Source organism: Zalophus californianus, chromosome 17 (assembly GCF_009762305.2).
Source record: "Zalophus californianus isolate mZalCal1 chromosome 17, mZalCal1.pri.v2, whole genome shotgun sequence".
NCBI classification, from domain to species: domain Eukaryota; kingdom Metazoa; phylum Chordata; class Mammalia; order Carnivora; family Otariidae; genus Zalophus; species Zalophus californianus.
In genome coordinates this window covers 21,145,076-21,158,127 of record NC_045611.1, presented here as the reverse complement: position 1 = coordinate 21,158,127, position 13,052 = coordinate 21,145,076, and the positions used below count along the sequence as shown (strand labels likewise).

General features: G+C 36.1%; 1 non-coding gene across 1 annotated transcript; it reads right to left on the bottom strand.

Annotated features, from left to right (window-relative positions):
* Window positions 1-8,588: 8,588 nt before the first annotated feature.
* On the bottom strand, window positions 8,589-8,771 carry LOC113936797. The gene has a single exon (XR_003524369.1). It is a non-coding gene; the product is annotated as a U2 spliceosomal RNA (small nuclear RNA).
* Between the last annotated feature and the right edge of the window lie 4,281 nt (window positions 8,772-13,052).

The following is a 13,052-nucleotide window of genomic DNA, read 5'->3' as shown; positions in this document are numbered from 1 at the left end:
AAACTGCTTCAAAAATGCCCTGATTTTTATTTTTTTGTATTAACTTATTCGCATCTTACAGACGTATATTCATATGTTACTCTTATTTTAATTTCCATTGAGTTTTCTAGAAAGGTAAATAAAATTTCCATGTCTGGGGAACCTGGGTGGCTCTGGGTTAAGCGTCTGCCTTTGGCTCAGGTCAGGGATCTCAGGGTCCTGGGATCCAGCCCCATGAGTTGGGCTCCCTGCTCAGTGGAGAACCGGCTTCTCCCTCTCCCTCTGCCCCACCCCCACTCATGCTCTCTCTCTTTCTCTCTCTCAAATAAATAAATAAATAAAATCTTTTAAAACAAGAAAAAAAAATAAATTTAAAAAATTAAAATTTCCATGTATATTGAACTATTCTACTTTTTGCTTCTGTGAATTGTCTTCAATACACTTAATGCATTTCCTTTTTAGCATATAGTATAGATGTAGTGTATCTTAACTATTGCAAGTACTTTTTCACCCTGAATATATTGTTTATCTATTTCCTTTTTGTTATTATATGTATCTCAGTAAGATTTCTAGTTTCTCTGTTGTCTAATAGGACTTCCGGTTTTCCAGATATAGTAGTTGTGCGCCAAATTCTTAAAAGGGCCTACAATGCTATATGTCACCTGATTCAATATTATCTGTTAATTCCCCTCACTCTTTTATAGCCACATACCTACCTTACTTTTTCTTCAATACTTTAGGTATGCTCTGACATTAGAGCCTTTGTATCCAGTTTGACTCTGTTTGAGTTCTGTTGCTAAGGAATCTCCAAGTAACCAGTTCACCTTCTTCAAGTCTTTTCTCAAATGCCACATTTTCAGTTTGTGAAATTGGTTAGTATTATAATTTGACTATGGCCAAAGCATTCATAATCTCTCTTTCACTGTTTTACTTTATTTTATTCCTTTCTTCCATAGCCTTTGATACTTCCTGACAGAATAGATCATAATTATTTATTTTGCTTGCTATTTATTGTCTGCTAGCCATTAAACATGGAGTTTAATGTTTTGTTCATTTATATGCCTCAAGCACCTAGTGTAAAGATCAATAAATATGTATTTAATGAATAAAAGATACATTCAGTTTCTAGCTCTTCATGAGATAGTTTCGATATCCTTTTTGTTATCATCATTTTTATATTTACTCGAGGTCTCTATTCTAAATGGGATTTCTTTTTCTGCACAATATGAGAGACTAGTTCACTTTTATTTACTTCCAGATGGATAGTGACTTTTTCAGCTCCGTTTTATAAATAACACACCTCTCTTTTTACTGAATTAAAATAATGAATTAAAATATGATACATATTTAGGTTCAAATCTAGATTCTTTTTTTCATATTCAGTGACCTTTTTTTCCCCCCATTCTAATGTTATACCAATCTGTTTACAGTAACTTGGGACCATAATCTTTCTATTTAGAACTACATCCCCTTTGAATTTCCAATCTATCCTTACCTTGCTTAATTTTTTCACTTCTGACATACTTTTCAGGTTGTAGCATACCATACACAATGTTATTTATTGATGTTATTTGTTGATTGTCTTTATTGATTAATTTATCCTCCCTAGAATATGTAAGCAATACGTTCAAGAATTTTGTTTCTTTTGTTAACTTATTTTATCCCCATATGCCAATAAGAAGGTCAAATGCCTGCTTAGCGCCCAATAATTACTTTAAAAAATAAAAGACTATTTTAGTTTCCACATGTACATTGTTAAAAAAGAAAATAAAAACTGTTGTTAAATATTATCTTTTCTTCATCAGCCTTACCAAATATTGCATTAATTCTTATATAATATTTAAAAACTCTATGTAAACAGTAAACTCACCATCAAAACAAAAATAATTTTAATCTCTTCTTTCCAAATGTTTATACCTTTTATAAAAATTTCCCTTATTTTATTTGTTGAGACATCAATTTATCATTGAATAACAATGGATATAGTGAATACCCCTGCACACACACTAGGCCAGTGCCTATCAACTTGTTAACACTCCATAAATCTCTGTTGAATGAAATTTGCTGAAGGAAACTACTTATTATGTCATGCTAAATTAAAAGCAACACATAGCAAAATGTTGTGTGGAATAAACCAGTCAAGAAAGAGTATATCCCGCATAATTCAATTTTTATGAAATTCAAGAACAGGCAAAATTAATATATGGTGATAGACATCAGAATAGTGGTTACCTCTGGAGACGGTGTTGACTTAGATGATCAGGAGAAGCTTTCTGGGGTTCTATAGATATCTTTGATTTAGTTAGAGGACATACAGGGGCACACATACGTCAACTTTGTTTACTGTGCTCTAGAAATGTTAAAACTTACTTTAAAATAAACCATAAAACAGTATATATAATGATATATAAATTGCAAATATGTGTGTGGAATGGTATTTAATTAATTTGGAAAATACACAAACATATTAAAGGTGTTTGTCCTAGGAGGTTGGAACTGTGAGAAACTTTGTCTTTATGTCTTACACATTTTACAATTTTCTCTTATGATTATATACATTTTCATAAAAAAAAAGCCAAGGACTTTATTTTATCATTCATTGTACCTCAGTACCTATAGAGTCTGATACAGAATTTGTACTCAAAAATGAGTATAGTTGGGGCACCTGGGTGACTCAGTCAGTTAAGCATCCACCTTTGGCTCAGGGGCTCAGGTCATGATCCCAAGATCCTGGGATCCATCCCTGCATCAGGCTCCTTGCTCAGTGGAGAGTCGGCTTTTCCCTCTTCCTGTCCCACTGCCCCTTCCCCCAGCTCTTATGCGCGCTCTCTCTCTCTCTCAAATAAATAAATATAAATATTTTTAAAAAATGAGTGTAGTCAAGATGACCAGCAATAGAAATGTTATTCTGAGTCAAAAATTTTGAGTAGAGGTCAATATTCCTGCTTACTCCATAAATTTATTTTAAAGTAAATGTTTTCTTTTAGTACCCCCAGTGCCTAGAATAGTTTCTGACACATAAGATGCTCATTAAATATTTGTTGAATGAGTAAATCAATTTGAAGTGCCCTAAAATTTTCACAATGGGTTTATGTATCACTTGAAAGCAGATCTTGAGTATCCTCTATCTGTGATAGAATTGTGTTTGCATCTGCCAACATAAGATGTGAATGAGTAATGGGGCATTCTCTGAAAGAAAAATCCTTTTACCTTCAATGGCGAGTCATGTAGCATATTCAAATATTCAGAGCCTGATTTTCTTCATCTGCAAAACAGAAATGTTTCTGAAATTGAATGAGATAATAGTAGTCAGCCTCTCCTAAGCGTTCACTACATGCCACCCTCTATGCTAAGAACATTGCATATGTTACCACATTTCTTGTATATGAAGTATGTAAATTACTTAGCATAGAGCTCAATAAATATACATTTCTTCACTATGGTGATTGAATTCTTAAGACATTCCAATTAACTTTCTTTATATTTTACATTACTTAATTTCTTTAAATTTTATAAATTATTCTCGATTGTACTCCCCCCCCCACCCTTTCCCTAAAGACTGCATTCTTCAAAGGAAAGGACCACTCCCTTCTTGAGTTGTATAAAGTTCACTGAATTACCAAATCTTAGTGTGGCCTTTGATGGCATATAGTATTTTCTGCAATAAATGCAGTGTTACCTCTGACCAAGGGTCATTGGATAGCTTTAGGACACTTTAAGTAAAGTAGAATTATTTTCTTCTGATACACCGAATTCTGTTTTTTGACAACTCTGTGCCTTCTACTCTTAGACCTTTTGTTCTGTTCTCTGAAACAGCATAGTTCTCTGACAAACTCAAGTTGGTTGAATATCAAAATCTTCATGAATATAACATACAGATAACAAGTAAGGTGACAATAGCTCTATTCTATAAATTTAAACGTTGGGGGAATGGCATGTTAGATTTAAGATTTCTTAACTCAGAGAAAGGAGTGGAATTTGGAATAGATTCACATGGGGAATAAGAATGTTGGTTAAAGAAGGATTTCTGGGCCTCCAGGGACTTCTGCTAACATAGGATCTACCCTGGTTGAGAGTGTGGAGAAACAGTCTGCTGAGGAGATGCCGTAAGGAAGAGAGAGAAACACTGATGGAGGCTACTTCCTGAAACATGGGTTCAGGAAAGGTTACTGGCCAAGCAAGTGGTTATGAGATCATAACTTGAACCACATGAATAGTGTCAAAACAAGTAGGAATTTATGTCCCTTTAGTTTTGCCTAAATTCATCCATAGTGAAGATGGATATTTGGGGAGCATCTGCTACGTGTCAGTCTCTATGCTAGGTATTTCCAGGAGTTATTCCATTTATTTTTCACCTCTGAGTTAGGGATTACTAACCCAGATGAAGAAATTGAGGCTAAGGGAGGTAAAGTGGAAGAAATGAGGAAAAACATATAAAAGCTTCCCTCATCTGGAACACAAATAAGAATGAGGCATGAGTTTTTAAAAAGTACTGAGATTTCTCTCTCCACCCCCTCCCAGCTTTTTTTAATGTCCCTGAAATGCTGGGATTAGGAATCCTCCCACAGCCCATCTCTCCTGAGAACTTTGATAGCACGACTTCTGATTAAACTAACAGATTAGACCCAATGGCATAAGGCACAGCTTCTCTCCTTTGAGAAAGAACAAATAAGAATGAAGTGTTAGATTGCAAAGCTAATCATGTATTCTGTTCAAGTGTCAACCATCTGTTGCAATTGTTTAAAAAGCAGGCATAAGTCAACTGTTGGGGTGAGATGTTTACCGTTGTGAACACACAGAAAGTTTATGACACCATAGAGATTCGCTGTTTTAGCATGTGCCTGGAGGCTGCAGTGGGATTCTCAGAATGCCTTGAAAAGCCCACCTTCCTGTGAGAGGGTAGGTGGTAGCTCCAGGTAACTGATGATTAAGTACTAGTCATACTTACTTCAAAACCGGAAAGGCTTTTTAAAGAATCACTGGTCTCGGGAAACCACTGATAGGAAACTGAGATACAGTGAGGGCGAGGCACTGCCTATTTATACTTACAGTTTCAGCAATTTCAGGTTTCTTTAGAAATTTTGTGTTTGCACTTAGAGCCCTCCCTCAGGTGTATTAAGTCCCTAAAGGAAGGGATGGACATTATTGTTCCTATTTTAAGTGCATAGAACAATACCCAACACATCACAGTGTCTAGGATATGCTGTAAAAATATAGTTAGCTGTAAGTTGGGTGAAGGTTTTTCTAGCAAGGCCAAAAAGTACAGAAAATGTGACACATTCCAGAATCATGCCTTTGTGCCCTGTATCAATTCCTTCATTGAATAAGCTGGACATTCTGCCACACCGTGGCATCTGAGAAGTCTCTAATAAAAGAACAACTGGAATTAGACTATAAGTTAATTTCAGCTTATATTATTGGGAGAGAATGGAAACCCAACTATAAAGAATACTGCCCGAACAAGGAAAACCATTTTCTTTTGACTCACCTCATTCTATTTCTGAGTGAATGAAGAAGTCTTTTTTATGATTCTGTAGTTTTTTTTTTTTCACTCTAGCTTTGCCATCACCAGCCACACCTTCCTAGACAACTTCCTTCTATCTCTGTTGATCTTCCAATGTTGATAAGAATTTTAATTTTCTCTTTTCTGTTAAAAATATCAGAAACTTACTTTACTTGTTCCTCATAAGACTTATTACCCAGACCACGGGACCACTGTCTTTAGAAACATTCCAGTCATCGGTTGACCTTATTAAAATGAAATGCTCAGATTCAGCCAGTGGAATTTGTGAGGAATATTTAACAGTGCCAATAGGACTCCTCCATCTAAGTTCCTAACTAACTGAATGCATACTCAGGGAATCAGGTAAGGATAAGTAATGATTTCAGATTAGTTACTGTGCCAGGCCACTGTATATAATCCTACCTTAGGATTTCAGTTGGATACTGACTTTTGCAGCCATCTCGACGCCTTTTCAAAGGAAAGCATGAGATAGAGAGTAAAATGAAGCCCAGTAAAAGTTACCTCCTCATGGGTCTCTGAAATTAAATTGGTGGTTTTTCTACCAAGAGGAAAGACCACTGGAGTTTGCAGAGGGGCAACTCCAAGGTGTTTCAACAATACTGCCCCCCTTTGGGAATTAGTTTCCTTCATCAGCACTTTAAAAACTAAAAATAGGTACCTTCTTGCAGCCTACAGGGAAAATAAATGAAAACAAATTATTACAAGAGAAGGCATTGATTTTTTTTTCACATTATGCTTAGTTTTAATATTAGAGCTGTTGTGTTAAAACCATGGCCACAAATACCTCAACCTCACAACTATTTTTATTCTGTGTCCTTAGCATTCTTATGGTATGAGCACCACATCCACCCCAGGGTATTCTCTCATACAAATACTCCTCAAATGACCACCTCACCCTCTTACCCAGGAGGATGCTTTCAGAAGTCATTATCCCTTTAGTTTCTAGGAGAATAAAACAACTGTCAGTGTGTCTTATTTATTATGCATTTATTTGTATGCTGTCTTACTCTCCCCCTCCCCGCAAATATTTAAGGTGAACATAAAGGCATATAATAAAATAAAATAAAATAAATAAAAGCAAGAATAAGAAAATAGAGCTAGAGAAAAATATTGAAAATAGAAATTTAAAATTATGGTAACAAATGAAACTGAGTGTTATGGTCCTAAGGAGTTATGGCTGCTTTCTCACTTCTTATTTGGTCTCAGTTTTCTTGAAAGCCAAATAAAATAAATTATATTATTTTGTGTTTGTCATTAAAAAAGGAAGAAGGTCATTATTTTCTCGTGGGTATTTTCATCCCAATGTTGATTATAATTTATTTTTTTGTTTTATTTGGGGCTGTCTTTATTATAGTTAAGATATTGTTTCAGCTAATGTTAAGAATACTTTGTGCTTCAGGAAAAATACATAATATGACAAATACAAGATACAAGAAATGAATGAAGGTGGCAGAATCCATGTAGCTCAGATCCCAGAGCTCAAATTTTTACAGTTCTTCCGGCAGGCTCTTTTGTTGTCAGAAATGCATTACAACACAAAAGGGAAGACTGAAACTATTGTCATCACAAAGTCCAGATCCCTCTGGATCCCACTCAGTCCGGATGAGTATGACACTCTCACTGCCCCACTTAGGGCAATGTGTCCCTCACATACAGGGTTGATCCTCTTGTGGGCTGGACATTCAAGGAGCTCCAGGTGAGGAGTGTCTGCACTGAGGAATAGATTCAGAGGGACTCTAGCAGGGTATTGAGAGACACAAGCTATATAGAGCATGATTCACATGAAAGGAAGCAGAAAGACCAAGTTTTCAACTATGCTCTCAAGAAGTTGGCAGTCAACAAAGCAAAGGAATAAGGCAGAAGCTACTAGGGCTCAGGGTTAAAAAAAAAAAAAAAAGAAAACCTGTTCTTGTTATTATTAAAATGGAAGACACAAATAAATTATAGGTTCAGAGAAAGAACAAATGAAGAGAATATTTATAAATATATGTAACAGAAAAACAGGACAACTGACTCACATGATGATAAAGAATATGGAAAGTTAGGGCGCCTGGGTGGCTCAGTTGGTTAAACTGCTGCCTTCAGCTCAGGTCATGATCCCAGGGTCCTGGGATCGAGCCCCACATTGGGCTCCCTGCTCATGCAGGAAGCCTGCTTCTCCCTCTGCCTGCTGCTCCCCCTGCTTGTGCTCTCTCCCTCTCTCTCTCTCTCCCTCTCTCTCTCTCTCGCTATCTCTCTCTGTGTGTCAAATAAATAAATAAAATCTTTAAAAAAAAAGAATATGGAAAGTTAATGTTTGGTTGGATGGATTTAGTTTGGATCTGAGCTATGTCTCTTTTTTCTGGGAAAGATATAATGTTGTTGAGGATAGGAAATAATTCCCTCTTCCCCAACTCCAGACCCTGACAGCCCCCAGAGTCTTGACTGACTACTGAACCATCCACCATAGAATCATCCACAAACAGTTACATGGTGGAAACCCATAACACAACTTGGTAGCAGTCTCTTCAGAACAGGAGCTGAATCATCCTGAATCATGGCAGGAAACATCCATTTCTGTAATGAAATTTTTTCATAGTTAGGCAAAATACTTGGAGCCACAAAAAAAAAAATTAGCTAGAGAGGGTTCAGGATAGATCTCTACTTTAAAAAGAAGAACTGGCATCTTAGGTGTGGAGACTTAAAAAGAATCTTAGTCTTATAGAATGAGCCAAATCTACCAGAAATGAAGCTCCACTCCTTAAAAATATTTATCATTTAGCTATTTACTCTTGGAGAGAAAGTACCAAAGACATTTTCCCCATGGTTGCTTAGCCCAGTACTGGACAGAGAGCTGACCAGAAGAAATTGGAGTTAGGAACAACATACAACATGAGGCATTCAAATCTAACTTATAAAAAATAACACATTGGATCATTCTTTGTGAACTCCAAACTCCACAAATGAACAAGAAATGCAGTATATTAAACACAAGGAAGTCACATCCTTTACTATGCAATATGCTTGAGAGGGATGATTTTGGATTTTATTTTTGAAATATAAAGCTACTTACTAGTTTGAAATATTTTAGCCTACATTCATATTAAACAATCATACTTTAAATAAAAGTGCAATATTAAAATACCTTTTGCCTTTAACAGAAAATACAGAGAAAACTCAAAATCCTATCTCTGCCATTGGCCTATTCTGTGACTTTGGAAAAACATCCTAAGCTTTCTGAGTGTCTCTTTTATTACACTTGATCTTAGCCAAAAGGCTGAGAAGCGATTGAGTGTCTCTTTCATTATTTGCAAAACAGGGGTACTGGTGATAGAAATTTCACAGGTATTTTTTTGAGATTAAATGATATAGAGTATATGAAAAGGGCCTGGACATAAATATGCAGAAAATAGATTTTTGATCAAGGTGCAATGGGTAAGTCTCATAATTCCAAAATTCTCTTGGGAAGATGATGAAGGCATTGATTGGATGGAAGAAAAAATAGAAAACACTGACAAAAAAATCCTAGCCTCCTCCAGGAGAGCTCGGGGGAAATACCTGTATATAGTCAGAACCATTTTTAAAAAATAAAAAAATTCTAATGATTGATTAAAAGAAAAAAATCACCCAGGGTTGAAGATGTCTCAATCCAACAACTTGACTGGGTGACATTGGAATACTTCAGACAATTAAGAGTGGGAACCTTGAGACCAAACCATTGCTCTAATATCCCAGAGGGGGTTGTCAAATGTAAGGCCAAGAAGGAAAGGGGTCAGTATCACAGCTATTAAGTAGCTCGATTGAACTGTTAGGGAGCCTCATGACAAAGATCAAGGCACATGATGAACTTCAAGGAACTGGGATTCAGAGTAAGGAAGGTAGTGCCATAGATGTATAGCAAAAACAAAATGGATCATTCAGTTGGGGGAAGTTGTTATAAGCATTGTTGTAAGGCAGAGACTCAGTTGCCAGCCAGAATTCAAGAAAAAGCAAGACCCCAGTTACCCAAACTGAGGAGGGACTGGTCACATAGGGGAAGACACTATGATACAAGAGAAGGAAGTTATCAAAACCCAGAAAAGGCATATTCGAGAGGTCTTTATTACAGCAGATGTAACCTTCAGTAGACCGGCACTATCAGCCTATGGCAACTCAACAGGAAGGGAACCCTCTCTTGCTACACCACAGTTCCTGATGATGGCTTTCAGTGGCCAAATCCAAGTGGTACCACAGAACGGGATAACTAACTGGTGAGGTCAGACATATCACCTTCCTTGGCATAGAGCCCATAAAGGGTATGGTGTAGATCAGGAGGGATAAACAGAAGGTGCCTGTCCTACATGCCCAAGGTGACAAGCAAGAAGAGGTGAAGGCATATTTTAAACCCAGGCAATATGACTCTGTAGAGCCCCACTCTCAACCACTATGCCATGCAACCCTCATATAAGAGTAGGTAGGAGTCAGAGAATGACCCTTTATGTCAAGTTAAGCAGCTATGGATATATTCTATAAGCAATGTGGATCCTAAAAGAGATTTAAGTTGGGAATTTATATGGTCTTAATTTGTTTTTTGTGTTTATTGTTTATTTTTTGTTCTGGTTTGAGAAAGAGCACTCTGCTAAGTGGGGTGGAGGATGAAGAAGGGTCATAATGTGTGATGTATTTCAAGAAAAAGGTGTTTAAAGCTTTTGTGCTAATCCAGCTGAGTTAACAACTCAGGCTCCAGGAATAAAGATGTCGAGAGTTTATAATTTATGAAAATCAACAGGACTTATTTGTTAAAATCTGTAGGTGAGTCTTTGTAGGCAGAGGAAGGAATCTAAGAAGCTTCCCAGATTTCTGTCACAGGTGGCAGGGTAAATGAATGGTGATTTTTCTTCTTCTTATTTATCTGTTGTTGGTTGCTTGTTTGATTTTATTTGTTTTGATGTTGCGTGTGTTATGAGCAGTAAGAGCTATCTAGTAGCGGACTGTTAGATATATAATTTTAAAAATTAAAAGGATAAATGGGGCCAAAGATATAAATTGAGAGTTAATATAAAATTGATATTAAAGATAGCCTAGGGTATATATGTACAATGAAGAGTCAAGAATCAACAAAAGGGAAAAATAAATTCAAGTAAAATGTCAGAAAAGGAAGGATAACCCTGGAAAAAAAACAGAATAGGAAGAATAATAATGATAACAGTAGTAACAAAATATCACGAGTAACAGATAACATATAACACATATTTAACATAGGCTATTCTATATTTTTTCTCAATATTAAATCATTTCAATTTTATAAAAACTCTGAGGTGGACACTAATATTAAATTGATTTAACAAATGAAACAAACATAGGCTTAGGGACTTTAAGGTGGTTTTCTAAGATTGCATGGCTGGTCACATGCCAAATTGACAACCAAACCCAGGTCTCTGTTTACTGAATCCATGAAACCTGCGATTTATTTTCAGAAATCAACAAGGAAAAAAAAATATGTCGTGGAAACCTCAGTAAGATTTTAAGCAAGAGGCCATTTCAGGAAGATTTAACAGTATCTGTTTCTAACAACTGCCTTCTCTTCTTCCAGACCTCAGAATGATAGTATCTCATCTCCCCCTGTGTTTCTAACCTCACAGCACTGCACCATCTACTGTCGCTTCCCTAGACCTGTGGTTCTCAAACTATAGCCTGCATCAGACTCACCTGGAGGACTTGTCAGAGCAGAGATTGCTGGCCCCATCCCCAGAGTTTTGGATTTAGTAGTCCCAGGTTTGGCCCTGAGAATTTGCATTTCTAACAAATTCTCAAGTGGTGCTGTAAATCTTGGTCTAGGGACAACACTTGGAGAACCACTGGTTTAAACCATGTCTATAGCTCTATAAATAGCACCATTATTAATTGCTCCAGAATTACCCAGTTGGAGTGGATATTGCCTAAATCAATATGCCACTGAAACTCTCTGAAACTCAGCTTTCTAATCTGTAAAATAGTACCATTGTTTCAGTCTTCTAATTTGTTGGAGGGCTTAAATGGGAGAAAGTGCACAGGACACAGCATGTACTGAAGGCTCAGTATGTGCTAGCAATTGTTACCAAGTTGCAAAGTCTCATTCTCTTATGTTTTCCCATGATAACCGTGTATTCCAGCCAAACCAAAGTAATTAAAATTTCTCAACAGCAAACTCTTTCACATTTCTATGGATACCATGGTCAGTGTAGGTGCTTTGATCCGAAATACTCTCTGGCAGCTTTTTTACTTCTTATACTTGAAATTAAATGCTTTAAGACTCCAGTGCATTCTTGGAATGAACACTTTAACTTCTTCCCATGCCATCATACTTTTATCCAACTCTACCTTAGCCCTTATGACACTACACTTTGTCTGTCTCTCTCCCTGGCTAGATTGTTATGGATGTAAATAGTGTCTTATACATAGGTATAAGTAACCACTGGTTCTTGTTTGGTACCTGGCTTTGAGTAAATACTCATTAAATTTGAGTCAAATGAATGAGTGAATTATTTCTAGGTTTTGTTTCTTAAGCAGTGACCATGTTTTTCAGTTTTGCCTAGGACACTCAGAAAAATAGAAACCCAAACCCAAAATGTCAGGAACCATTAGAATTATACACCTCTACTGTCACTGTTTCTCATTATCTGAATAAGACATACTACCACAAGGAAGCAGATGGTTTGGGAAGGCATAAAATAAACATGAGTAACACAAAACCTGCCATTCAATAATGCTAATCACACCACAGATTTTGGACAGTGGCATCTTCTCCACTTGCTAATAAAACTATTGCAAAACATATGTCCTGGGAAAAGTGAAAATAGATAAAGGAAAGTTAGCAAAATTTCAAACCTGCCACTTGCTTTGAAGTACTTGTTGTCTTTCTGGAATGCTTTTCTACAAAATCAGTGAGTGTACATGAAAATTCCATTTCAGAAGGGTCTCTGAGTATCTACAACATTTCTATTACTTACTTTAAAAACCAACCTGTGCTTTCTCTGAAACCCTATCATTTCTTTTGTAAAAGCATTTCGTATTCTAAAGCTGAGATGATTTGCATGAGTCCAGGGTTATTTTGTACAGAAGTGACAGCTTTTCACACAAATATTTTGAAGCCATTATATGTAAACATTGCTTTATGGTTTTTCTAAAGGATCATTTTAACTCATAGAAGTTTTACCGTTATGCATGTTTAGAACTTAAATCTTCAAACCAGTTACATCAAAAGAATAGTGAAAAAATTTATCCTATGGAGAAAGTTCTATAATATAATATATTTGAAATAAAAACAGCATGACCCATTTCTGTATCAGAGAATAAGGCACCAGGTCAAATTCACCAATCCATTGGAAGGCATCACGATATAATTTTACCCTTATTAAATTTTCTACCTTGGTCAGATCTTCACTTTTTACTTCAGTCAGAACACTGTATTTCAAATACCATTTCATTTTAATGATGTATAAAACTGAAAGATAACAATCTGCCCAAAATTAATGAACATATAGGGACTTTAACTTACAGATGTTAGACTCTTAGAAAAAACATCCTTGATAATAATCCAAAACCAGTAATT